General features: G+C 40.8%; 1 protein-coding gene across 6 annotated transcripts in view; it reads right to left on the bottom strand.

The window, feature by feature from the left end:
• ST6GALNAC3 (ST6 N-acetylgalactosaminide alpha-2,6-sialyltransferase 3) overlaps positions 1 to 14,032 on the bottom strand; it is a 614,818-nt gene that overhangs the window by 389,970 nt on the left and 210,816 nt on the right. The window lies entirely within an intron of this gene.

Here is a 14,032-nt window from a genome sequence, read left to right as displayed (position 1 = left end):
TTCCCTGCCCACATCACCTCTTCACCACACCCTGTCAACCCTGATAGAGGTACAGTCCTGCCACTTCCATACCTTGAAGGCACTTCTACTGTTGCACGTTTTTCACTGCATAATTATTTTGCGACTTTTCCTCCAAGTAATTGTGAGTTCCTGGAGAACTGGGATGCACTGTGTCATACGGACCTCTGCATCCCCAGTCCTTAACACAGTGCCTTACATATAGTAGGCACCCAACACACACTTAAGTGAATGAATGAATGAATGAATGGGTTTTTCACATTCTTATAGACACATTCACTATCAATCTTTATTCTGTTTCTTTGGCACTTTCTACAGGCAGGAAATTTTTCCTGTGCTACAGGATTTGCAAAATTATGATTCAAAAAACTAACAGTAAGACTAGGAAAGAACTCATGCCAAGCAGTGTAAGAACATGCCCCTCTCCACTCCCCAACCCAATGTGTGGCCGTGGAATGTGAGCAGGAGCAATTAGCTGCATCTGACTCAGGTGGGGAAAAGCAGAAATGTATTTGAGACTGAGTTTGATAAAATTAATTTGTTTTAATCAGTAGAGATGTGTGAGTGGAGCTTTGTAGGTAGAGGGGACAGAGCAAGGAGACAAAAAACACATGGGATTACTCACAGCCACATGGTACTTTGTCTTACTGGGGCACAGAGAAGATGAAAAAGCCAGAATCACAAATAACTTTATGGACTACCTCAGATTCCAAGCCAGGAAGTCTGCTGAGTCTGCCAGGTGATAGAAAAACGAAGCAGTTTGGGTTGGTTTGTTTAATTTTTAAAAGGTGACTGTTTTATATTTGTGGATAAAATGAGAGTTCCTGTGGCCAGGATTCTCACCTGGCCGTGGTTGACTAGCTCACTGCACACCTGTGGGCAATACATGGCTGTTGACTCTACAAAAAGAGCTCTACCCAGTGCTTTGGGTGTGACACGGTGGCAGGGCTGCAAGGCTGCAGGAGAGCAGAGCAGAGGTTGGAGTGGTGGCAGCGCCGAGGACAGAGGCCCAGAGGACGGATGTGCAGATGACTGTGCAGAGAGTCCCAGAGGACGGCTGTGTGGGACGACTGAGCAGAGAGGCCCAGAGGATGGTTGTGTGGACAGAGGGGTCCAATGGCAGAGACCGGCTTGTGGCATACAGACTTGCTCTGAGTGAACGGGATTTTAGTGACTGACTTGCCATCTGGAAATAAAATTGGGTATAACCCTTTCACCCCAAGAACATTTTGCTGTCATTTTCTTTGGTCACATTGAATCCATAGCGAACTTGCCTGGGGCTGAAACCCACTGGCAAGACAACATTATAATCAGTCATCAATGCTTAAGATGCTGTGGAGCAGGGAGAAACCAGAGGCATGCAGCAATCAGTTAGTGGGCTGTGCCAAGTAGCTAGGACAGAGTTCATGAGGGATGCAAACCAGAGCAGTGGCAGGGGGAATAAAAAGGTGGAAAAAGACATGAGAAACTCAATCTAGGTGGAAGGCAGAGAACTTGGCTATTGATTGGATAGAAGTGGCAGACAGGAATTCAGAGATGCCTGAGATTTCCAGTCTAGGTAACTGCAATAATATTGGTTCATATTAGGAGAAAACAGAGTGGGCAGAGCAGGAACTGATTTAAGAGATTAAGAAGACGAAGCCCCTGGCTTTCTAGGTCCTAGTTTCCAGGCACTGGAGGGAGCCGCCAAGGAGGCAGGGAAGGTTAAGTCCAGAACAAGAAAAAAGGAGCAGAGCTGAGGCAGATGTCAGAACCATTCTGCCTTAAAGTCCAGGGTGAAGAGATAGGCCTCCATGAAGCTGGACTTGGCCTCTGATTCTTGTTCAAACAAGGGAAGCCAAGTAACTTTCTGGGAATGACTGTAGCGGTCTGCTTTTAGTTTACCACTGCCCAGTGGAATCAGCTTCATTTTGCTCTTCACAGAATGTCCCACAGGGGAGAGAAAACCCCAAGCCAGCCCCTGTCTCCTCCCTGGGCCCTCACAGGTCACAGTCTCTGTAAGGGCAGTGGAACAAGCCTCCAGTAGTCAGAGATCCCCAAAGGAAGATTTCACTCTTCCTCGATGCCCATAATTTGTAAAAGCCCCATCCCTCTGTCTAGCCAGCCTAATTTTCCAATCACCTGCAAGTCCCTTGAGCTCTGCCTCCTCAAAACCCCTTATCTCACAGCTACCTACCACAGCCTTACCTTATTTAACCTTCTAATCATGAAAAACCATTTTAATTTGCTCCTCTGTGGAGTCATTATGTCCACAACATTGCAATGTGTCAAGGTAACAGCTTAAATGAGGTGATGGATCTTACAAGTTTAAAGGGACACAGACCAGAACAGATGGCTAAATAAAAGCAAAGAGGCCAGTCACCCATTAAGTAAACAGGTAAGAACCTTTTTTATCAGCATCCCATAGATTGTTGCAAAAGAGCAGCTTGCTTTGAAGGAGGCCCAGAAGGGATCTGTGCCTTTGTCTACTCCAGAGCCCAGCGGGGCTCTCTGCTCTCTCGGTTGCCTCATTGCACTGCATGGCTCGGGCTTTGGGGACAACGGAATGGAGTGCCTTTCCGAATTTGCCGGTCTCACAAAGCAACACATATAAAATGCATATATGAGAGGAAAATAAACCAACCATTTTGAGAGAAACTTCAAAACAGAATGAAATCACAGTTGTAAAAGCCTGTTCCCTGGTATTCCATGTCTGCCTCCCACATCCTAGCAAAGGGAACCAGAAATGAGCACAGAGAGGATGAGGGCAGCAAGTGGAGAGGGGAAGCCAGACACTGGTTCTTCTGTGCTTGATCTGAAGTCAGAATCTATAGTGGGCAGAGGTGCTCCTTTCACAGCTCAGAAGTCCAGCCTAATTTGTGTTGTGTTGCCTGGACCTAATTCTTTGCCTTTCTTCATGTTTCCATATTTTTGCTTAACAGGAAAGTATTCCCATAGTGCTGATATACAACCACCCTGAAAATTCACTGGAAGAGGCTAAGGTCAAGCACATGCTGTGCTTCGGGTGGCACATTGGAATTCAACGTGAATGTGCATCTTTCTAGTCGTCACCTGTGCCAGACTGTGACCTTGAACTTCATTACAACAGAAACCATGAATGAGGCTTTTCAAACTCTACCACACCAGAATGCAGTAAGAACGTGTGTGTGTTTGTGATAGGGCTGTGGGAGTTGGGGAAGTAACAAAGGACCACTGTGCATAATCCATATGAATGCATCCACTCCCTCAAGTCACAAGCACTCACTGGGTCCACACTCTGTGTACACTGGGTGAAGTGCTGGAAAACAAATAAAGCCACAATAGACCATGCTTCCAAAAAGCCCCATCTTAGTGCAGCTGGCAAGTAAACAGAAAAGTGTAATACCACGTATCAAATGAGGTAATGGAGGTATTGCTCAGGGTGCTGGGCAGCCCAAAGGACATGGGCAAGGGTTGTGCTGTGTGTGGGACAAGTCAGGAAATGCTTGTTTGCAGAGATGGTGTGCAAATGCAGTCCTGAAGAATGAGTAGGAGTTAGACAAGTGCAGAAGGGAAGGGTCTTCAAGGCAGGGGGAACAGCATAGACTAAGGCTCAGAGTTTGAAAGTCCTTAATTTGGTCAGAAACCTGAAAGTCACATGGAAGAAGAATACACAGACTATTTGTGGTACAAGATGATGCTAGGGAAGTAGAAGAGATTCAAATCATAAAACAAAAAATAATAAACCACATACATTCAGTCAGAAGCAATTATCCATCCTATCTACTCTACGTTAGGATAATGAAAGGATGAATGCACAAAAGTGCTATGTTTTATAACTTTAAAATATTCTCCATTTTCCAATCAAATGAAAAGGTATCAATCACTTCATTTTACTTGAAATTGCCATTTAACATACCACAGTGCCTTGTTTCCAGTTACTTGACAGAAGTTTATTCCAGCAGGGGCTTGATTTAGTAATGGTTCAGAGTCGGTTTAGAGTCCAACACTCAGCAAATTAAAAGACTACCTCTTTATACATGTATTCTGGGTCCAACAATTTGTTCATGGGAGAGATCACCACTGCCTTCACTGAGGTAATCAGAGCAACCTCTAGCTCCACCCAGCAATAATCAGGTAAGGGAAAACAACAGGAAGTACTCAGCAAGTTTATAACGTGTAAGCCTCAGCTTGACAAATTTTCACACCACAAAAGACAGGAGCACATTTAACAAGTCATTCTTCTCATGCTACATCAAATGATACAATGGGTAGAAAAGACAGGGCACAGTTTTGGGGCCCATGGTAGGCACTCAAAACTGGAAGATATTATCATGATGATATAACTACTAATTGTCAGAGCCTTGCTGGACATTAGCCAGTCAATGAGCAATTGGCCAGCCTATGTGAATACATGATAAGAACTTAGATCTTTTTCTCAAATACTACGAGCAGCTGCACACCCTTGAACTATTTAGGGCAACTTATCCACACAAGCTCTGAGAGAATGTCACTGTGCTCAAATAGATCTGATGAATTGCTTTAAGGAAAGGTTTCTCCATCTTTCTTCCTCATTTTGGGCAAGTCTGAAGGGGCCTTTAACAGCTGAGACATTTAGATTTAATCCTCTCTGTGCTGCAAAAATATGCATCAAAATGTGGCATTCCAGTTGCTTGCTCTTTAAAGTTGGAATATCATTTATCAGACTTATAGCAGAAATACCTATTTCAAAATAAAACCCGCAGAGAATTTATGATTTAGGGAGAAAGCAATTGTAGAGATTTGGACCTACCAAATTTGCAAGCTATATTAACATCTGTATGTTTTTATCTTTTGTATCACAGAACTGGTCTCTTAACCACAGAATAAAGTTTTTACCTCTTAATTTAGCCCCTCATTTCACAAATGATAACAGTGTAAAGGTATATTTTTCTATTTAAACAATATTATTCAATGAATGAAGTTGTTGCTTATTAAGGTAAAATAGTGTACACTTTTGTCCAAATGCTGTCATTTATCCTGTAACAAATGTGAAGGTATCAGTTTTTTTATTTATATCAGTGCTCAGTTAGCTCATGTGGATGAGTCCCTACCAAATGCCTACTTGTGACCTTATCAAATACAAAGAATTGTGCCATCAGTGCACAATGATACCTTGTATCATTGGCCAAACTCCAAATCTGGTTCTCTCAGAATACAATAATGCTTCTTCCCATTTGTACAGGATGAATTAACAACACTCAGAGTATACTGACAAAATCTTCACTTGTTTTATTTTACCTACTGAATCTACAACCTAAACTAAAGTGAACTCTGGGGAAAATCTCATTCATTTCTTTGGAGGGTAAAAAAAGGAGGGTAAGTAAAAAGGTGGGCAGTCCCAGATTGGCAGAGTCTATATAGGAGCTTACCAAGCGCAGCCTTAGGCAGATAGCTGGTGATAGAATCACTAAGGTCATAAAGGAGAGAGCAGCGAATGTCGAACAAGGTCAACATGTGAGAACGAGCAGCACTTCAGAATCCAGGAGGCTGATGAAGATAATGAGATAATGTAAAAGAAATACATTTTGAGGATAAAGCCTTTTTTGAATAGAGCAGGATTGGAGCTAGACAGGCAGGAAGGGACCTGACTGGAATGTCTTACAGATCATGCCTAAGAGTCTGGACTTAGACTGTGGAATCCAAAGAAGGGGGCTAAGCATGATTCAGACAGAATCAGACTTAATTTTGGAAAGCTTACTCTGGAGGTGGCGTGGTCAATGGATGGGGAGGTTGAAAAAAGCCTTTCTGGAAAGACAATGACAAAAAACAACAAGGGACCATTTCATCAGATATTGTTAATGGACATTAAGTTCTCATTCTCAATATGAAAACTGTGATTGTTATTTTTAGAGATTGGCTTTTCTTCTCTTAATAGGAACACTGGGACTGAAGGTCAGATATAGTGTACATGTACGAATAATTCACATATGTATGAACAGTCTTAATAGATGATAATATTTAATGAGCATTATCAGTTGGAAAAATACTTCTGTAATCCCCATTTTCCAGAAAAAAAAGAGATATAGAGAGGCTGAATAACTTGCCCAAGGTAACAGAACAAATAAATAGTAAAGACAATTACTGAACTAAGATATTCTGACTCTAGTACCTGTGTTCAAGTGTATGAATTACATTGTTGTTACTTGTACCAGCAGAAAATTAGCAATAGCCCAAAGTAGATATGGTAATACATTTTGTCAATAAACAAAATACTTCATTCATATGGAATTAAGAGGCTGATCTGAAGCATAGTAATTATATTTACTTCAAATCAGTAGTCTGTGAGCAAAGTTAATTCTGGTTTTATTCTCAGTATGGAAAAGACAACTGTAGGGAACCACTGGATTGGTTAGCATGAAGGGAAAAATAAAGCAGTTATTCTTCCACTTCTGCGAGAGAATATTAGGTACCCTTTGTCAATCCATAGTATGGAGTCTTACGGCAGGCAATTTGTAGGAACCAACATGAAAAAATGGTTATGTTTTTATTTCTCAGCTCCACAATTCTGTGATCCTTTTGTTAAATGAAGATGTGGCTATAAAAGGAAACATCTTGATATTTCATTTAAAAAGTTTTTTTAAGTAGTAGAACACCTTCAATTAGATGACCTAGTTTTAAGAACATGGAGCTCACATCAGCATATCACCACCAGAGATGGGCACAGTCCAGTAATAATTGTAAATCCAACAACCAACCAAGGCAATAGAGTTCTCATGAGCACCATTGTCACAGACCACTCTGTGAAAAAGCTAGCCCTACTGAAAAATTACAGGTAGCCAAAATTTCCTCAGGAATTTTTTTCCCAAAGGGGACTTCCTATAGCTGCAAACGCTATAGAGATGATCAAGTTAACATGCCCATGAGGAGTTTGTCCAATGACATAAGAGGTCACACTGAACTTTCTAACACCTATTTTAAAACCATCATATAAAACTTCAACGAGTTTTTAATGTGCCTACACATTTCTCTTATTTTATTTGAGAAGGTGATTTAGGTTTTCCTGCCCTGATTTCATTTTCAAGCTGCTACAATAGCAAATGAAAACAATCATGGCTATATTCACTGAGTTTGTTTCATTTTGTAAAAGTATATAACCAAGTTTTATCTCATTTTACTTTACTTATTGTATTGCTTTAGCATATGTCCTTGCAGGTGGAAGAAAAAGTCAAAGTTCTTCAGAAACACAAGACAGACCTGAAGACTGATTCCTAAGTACATTGAAAGCAAAGTCCCTCGGTGGGGCTGCACAGATAGACCCAAAGAAATTTACTCCAATGAACTGGTTCTCATGATAAGACCATTAGAGGTTGGGGTAGTTGGCCCTAACGTTTTTTAATTCATTCTTGAGCTTACGGAAATATGTTCCAGTCCACCTGTTGTCCTTTCCCTGTGCCCCTGGCCTTCTGTTGAGGGAAGAGAGGTGCTAACTAACCAGGGACAATGAAGGGAATAAGGTAATCAGGCCAGGTGCTTCCTTTTGATTCTCAGCCACCTTATAGCCTTTGCTGGCTGTATTTGGTTTCTGCAGACATCTGCTTGGCATCTCTCACTCTTAAAGAGATGAGCTTGTCTCTTAGAATGAAGTTGTTACTTGCAAGGTGCTCGGAACACAGAAGTGGAGCATAAAGACAAATTCTGGTAGTCCTAGTGCCAGCAGGGAGGGTGTGCTGCCCCAGAGGCATCACGGTAATGATGAGGATGGTAACCCTGAGGACAGTGACGAGGTGACTTCTGATTTTTCTGTGAATCTAACGATGTTTACACTGCATAGCATTTATCTTTAAAAGTACTTTCAGGATTATCATCTCCCATAATTCTCCCTATAAGCAGTAAAGAAAGAAGGGAAGTTTTATATGTGAAAATCTCATTTCTCATCTCTCTCTTCACGTTCGCTGGGTTTCAGACGGGGCCTCTCACCAGTCTCCCAAGCCCCCTGTGCTACCCAGTTCCTGGGACTTGGCCAGGCTGCTCCTCACTGGCACCCTGCTGTTTTCCACCATCCTCGCCTCTGCAAGTTCAAACAGAACTCATCTCAAATGGTGTTTCTTCCTCTCCGGCTTCCCGTTCATGGATGGGAGTGAGAGGAGATGGGGTGAGTGAAGACAGAAGATGGGAGTAAGAGGTAAGAAGGAGCAGGGAGGAATGGGAGGGAAAGATTCCTCTATAATTATGTTTTCAAAAATTCCTCAAGGACGTAAACCATCTCCCACAAGGCAGCAGGGACAATGTCTTAAATTGAGAAGGTACTCAATGAATTTTTGTGGAAGAAATGAAAGAATGAAGGAGACAAAGAAGGAAAGATAGAGGGATTAAAAATTATTCTCTCCTAAATATAAGCAGAAAATTATCTGAAAAGTTTCAGATTAGGATCATTAGGGAAAATATGTTTTTCTATTAGGGGAAAAAACCCACCAATTATTTTGTCCTTTTTCCCTCTTAATTCACCTCACTGTGTAATTTGATGTGAGTGTGGTGGGGAGGTGGGGGAAGAGGGTTAGCATGGGGAATATATAATGAAGTGAGAACTAGAGTATTTGTTGACCTGGACTTTTCACCGAGAACTACTTTGAAGTTCCTGATAGAACTTGCAGATCTGAATGGTAGTAAACCTGCTTAGAGCAACATCCTTTATATGGCACATAATGAAAAGACTTAAAAGAGTTCATGTTCTTTAGAAAACTAACTCTTGACCAAGGATAATACTTAAAGCTAGAGTCCCACATCAGGGAATGAGAAATGGATGACACAGGATACCCTGTCCTTTTAATAAGGACAATGGCCCATGTTCTGCAACAGTTTGCTGTGTGCCAGGTGAGTATAAGGTTCTGTGTCTAGTACTTTCCAGGGATGAAGGGATGAAATCAGATTCTCTTCAGCCTATCTGTATACTTGGGGTAGTCAAGTTACACCAAATGAATCCATTTTTGTAACTTGGGTGCATTGCTTAACCTCTTTGTGCCTCTGTTCTCTTATCTGAAATTGGGGAAATAATAGTACTTACCTAATAAGACTGTTAAAGGTTTAATGAGTTACTATATATAAAGAGCCCTTAAAGAACCGCTTGGCAAAGGGAAAGTGCTTGGCAAGGGGAAAGTGCTTGGCAAATGTTAGCTTTTATTATTATAGTATTTCACCAAATCTAAGGTACCATCATTTGTTAGTCACACTGTTACTCTAAATATGATGAGAGAAAAATAAAATGGGGAGTCTAATAAGAGACTTCTGCAAAAAGCTAAGACACCAAAATGCTATTCCCTTAAAATTAGAATATTCCATAAATAAATATTTTGCCATTCAGAAAAGATGCAGCAAGAAAAGAAAAAGGAAAAATAATCTCCCCTGAGAATCTGAACCACAAGCAGATACTCAGGCATGTTTATGATACCAGTTCACACTACCAGTGTGATTTGTGGGAAAAAACTCAGTAAATAATTCAATTTAAAGTGGTTTTAGGTTGGTAGTGTCACCAGGTGACCACCTGAAACAACACAAATCCTATCTGAAAGAATTTAACTTTGTCACAGGCAATTGTGACTACAAGTTGGTATTGAATATAACACACATCTAAGTCTAAGATATGTGAAAAAATGGGAAGACATTTTAAAATCAAAGAAATACAGGGTTATCACCATCATAGACATCATCACTGTCGTCATTATCCAAGGCAACAAAGAAAATCAAGAATGGGGCATGAGCTATTTTAAACACCTACCCCTGACCCTGTGCCCTAACGGAGGCATAACCACAAGTCTACAGAGAGAGGATGACAGAGAGCCCTGGAGTTGCCCAGGACACTGGATATCACCAATGCAAAAATCCTTTGAGTTTTTTCTTCTTGTTAAGATTGGATGAGGTTAAAAACAAAACAAAACCTTCTTTTGAACATGGTTAGACTACACTACACATGCATGCATCTCACACCTCAGCCCCATGCACAGTGTATGGCACCTCCCGGCTTCTCCCTAAGGAATAGGCATTGTCCTCTTGTAGGTCAAAGTTGAACCTTCGCAGAGAAATGCATACATATTAAACAGTCTTTTGCTGGGCACAACTAGAGTTTTGCCAGAGCACAGGTCTCAAGGTGATAATAAAAAATATCATGTCAAGAACACTTGAATTTCTAAGGAAGACAGTTTTCCTATCAATTCTGGATTTAATATTGCATTGACAGTAATTTGTATTGCTCATGGAACATAAAGCTTATTAGTTTATTACTTATACTCTCATGTGCTAGAATAGCAAAGGCAGAAAGATCTCTACCATAAAGCAGAAGCCTAGATGTACATGCACAAGATCTGTTATCAGCAAGTCTTTAATATATTTTTTATCATAACCAGATCAGTCAATGCCGTATTTCCAGAAGCCTTTCTTTCTATTTCTATGTCCCAGAGGCAACTCAAATTCAGTCCCAACCCAAACCAGTGATATCCTCTCTCTCCAATCCACTTTGCTCACCTATACTGTCTCTCCAAGTAGCTAACAAAGTTACTTTGGAGCCCCAATAATTAAAATCTCAGCCCCACTTAGTAGCTGTATGACCTTGGGCATCTTAGTTTTTCCCTGTTCCTCATCTGTAAAATCATAATCATTATGAAAACTGAATAACAAGATAATACATCAAAGACCTAGCTTACTGCCCAGCATATAACAGGGAGTCAACAATCATTAATTTCCTTCTTTTCTCCACATATAAGTTCCTCTGCACAAGCTATTCTACGTTCATGGAATGTTGTCTTCATTCCGTCCTCTTTCAGGAAAACTGTTACTCACTCTTCAATGTCACCTCCTCTGTGAAATGGTCCCGACCCTCCAGGAAGATTTTAGAGCACTCTGTTCTGAAGCACACTTTATTTACATCATGTGGTAATTATCAACATTACCTTCATCATTCAGCCAAATTCAGGAACACATAGCATGCCATGCTCCCACATTCTCCCCTAACATATTGCTGATCAACCACAGCACCATTTCCCCGAGTTAGGATGCAACTTCCAAATTCTTTCAACATAATGCTCCCACAGTGGTGGTCCCAACCAATGCCACCTGCTTTATTTACCTCTCTAGCACAAAACAAGTAGCAGTTGTAGGCCAGAGGCTAAGCCTTGATGATTCTGCAACCAAGATGACCGTGGGTAAGATTGTTATCCTCCCTAGCTCCTGATTTCCTCATCTGTATGATGGAATGCTTTCAGGTGACTAGCTGGCTCTCAAGTCTACTGACTCTGTAATGATGACCCAGGGACCCTGGTTGGCCAAGGCTGCTGTCACTCTAAGGAAGTTTTGCACCATAGCTCTGTACATGGCCCTCACTCTGGGTTCAGCCCATTTCTTATCACAGAGTTAGGCATGCCTTCAGACACTCGCAAATTGAACCTGGTGTCTACGTAATTGAAATAGAAATGGGGTGAGAATTTGTGATCTTTCGACTTGGTAGAGAGCAGCTGCTACTTAGCCAAGCCTACCTGATTGCAGCTATTTTGCACCTGCTGAGAAAAAGTTTTCAGCAAAAGACATTATTTCCTCTTTAACCCTTGTCTGAAAAGAAGCTTCTGTAGTTTTTCACCTAGTTGTACAGAATATGTATCTGTCTTCCATATGTGTATGCACGCTGCTGGGTTAACACACCTGGCCAAACCACTTCCTCTGAGTCCTGGCACTGACAATGGGAATTTTAAATGTCCACTGAGTGAGTTTGTTGAAAAGCTGAAATCAAAGCAAAGAGAGTCTGAAAATTTTCATTTCTATGCATATTTCTTCAAATAAGAAAAAACTCTGTTTCTGCAGCTTATATGTGACTGCAAAAAGATGAAGATTTCTCCGGAGATTATTTGTTGGTTCATTAAGCCAAATATTCAGATTTATTCAGTAAACAGCATCATAAAAATATACACAAAAGTAGTTACAGGGGAAAAGTTAGCAATAAATAGTTGTAAAGAAACAAAGGTCATTTCCTCAAATTTAGAAATAGGTTCAGTTGATGGAAGGTAGGCTTGTGCTAGATCTTAATATTACAACTAAAATCTCAGCTCTGGTGCCCAAGACTCAGGTGGGTGGGTATTCTCTTGCAGAATTAGGTCCCAATGATTGAACTTTCCCCACAGCACAGTGAACTGCCCCTGCATATCTCTGCTCACTGTTGCAATGACTGGCTTAATATCTCTTTACCTGCAAGACTGTGAGCTCTTGAAAGGGAGAAGCTGTATCTGACTTGTTCACCAATGCTTCCCCACTGGCAAAAGCACCCAAGCCAGGAGCCTCGTGCACACAAACCTTGAAAACACAAGTAATCTGGGAACAGTTTTGAGGCCTGAGAGTGTGGCACAGTTCACCTCCCCTAAAAGCATATTTAGTACTGGCCCAGCTCAGCAAGGGCAAGGCCACCTCCACACCCCGTTTATTTTCTAGCACCTGACCACCAATTCGTAAGATGATGCTTTGAAAACCCAAAATTCCTACTCACTTAAAAGCAGTATTTGCCAAATTTGTTAGGTAATTTTCCACAGCATGAAGTTGGCTCATAGTCTTAGCATATTTTGACATTTTCTTGAATTTTGTTATTTTTAGGCAATATTTTGCAAATTGGGTATTGCTCCTGATTTTAATAAAGCCTTTTCTTCCTGAGTAAAATACATGAACAGTTCAGCAAGACAGGGCAGCTTTTATCTGTAAAAAATATGCCTTTCAGCAGAACAGACAGTATGAGCGAAACGGAGGCAAACACATTAGGGATTTCCTATATGTGAATTGTGATTCTTTTCTCCTGTGGGATGTATAAGTGGCAAGATAGTTTATTCCCGTGTGGCGCTGATAGCAGGTCCTGAATACTTCCGAATGTATCACTTTTATTGCCTTTTATATTGAATTACTGTGAAAGAATAAATACTTTTGTGAAAATTCAAAATCAAAGTACTTTAGGAGCTTTTAGAATCCATCTCCAGGACATAACGAAAAGCTTAAGAAAACAAATAATTCTGTTCTGCTAAGGGATACCAGATACCACTCCCACTGAGAGATGGCCCCTTCACAGAAAGGGAGACATTATCAAATATTTATGCTGACTTTCAGGGGAAAATGGAAACATTCCACTTGGGGTCCAGGCACTCTGAGCCCCGTCCCTAGTGCTTTAGAACTCGCCACATAATGGACAGCATTTGCCCCAGGGGGCTCTGTCGGTACCATTCCAGCACTGCAGGCTCCTTCTGGAACTCTCTTGAGATGCTTCTTATTGGCATATTTCACTAGAAATCTCATCCCTCCATTGCCTATCAATCATAAGGGTTCTTATTGAATATATACTTCTTTGTTTTCCAGATAAGTTTTTTTGTAGATTTCCTCTTCTTTACATGCAATCAAGAACTCTACAAACCAAGATTTTAGTTCCAGGTTTGTCACTTTAACTCACCTATTTAGGTGACAGGAAGTTGTCTGTGTGGTTAAGATGAAGTCCAAGTGGCTGAACATGATAAAAACACCTCCTTCTGATCTGACCTCTACTTGTCCAGTCTATCTCGCCATGTTCAGACCTCATAGTTTAGCTATCATAAGAATACTATAATTCTTGGAAGACTCCATGCTTTTTGATGGCTACATACATTGGTATAGTTTCTTCTGTCCAAAATTTCAGTTCAGGAAAACAAACAAAACAAAACCAAGCAAAAAAAAAATCTGTCTTCAGACAAAACAATTTCACATCCTCTCAGAAAGTTCCCTATCCTTTCTACTGCCTAATCAGGAAATTAGTCCCTAGATTCTTGGCAAGTCCACAGTTAGATAATAGATCAAGATATAAATCAATCAAGATATAAAGCAAACATTCATATGGCTCAGTCATATTATAACTGTAGTACCAATAACTGAACACCTACTAAGTGTGTGGAATTGTACTGGTCCCTTTTATACACATTTCCTTTAATATGTAAAACTGCAATACACACAATGCTCTTATCCCCCATTTGACAGTTGGGGAAACTGCTGGCCAAAGGGAATAAATGATTTGCCCAGGATAACAGCTAGT

The sequence above is a fragment of the Manis javanica genome, chromosome 4, assembly GCF_040802235.1.
Source record: "Manis javanica isolate MJ-LG chromosome 4, MJ_LKY, whole genome shotgun sequence".
Taxonomy (NCBI): Eukaryota; Metazoa; Chordata; class Mammalia; order Pholidota; family Manidae; genus Manis; species Manis javanica.
Note: the sequence above shows the minus strand (reverse complement) of the source record. Positions and strands in the feature narration are given on the sequence as shown.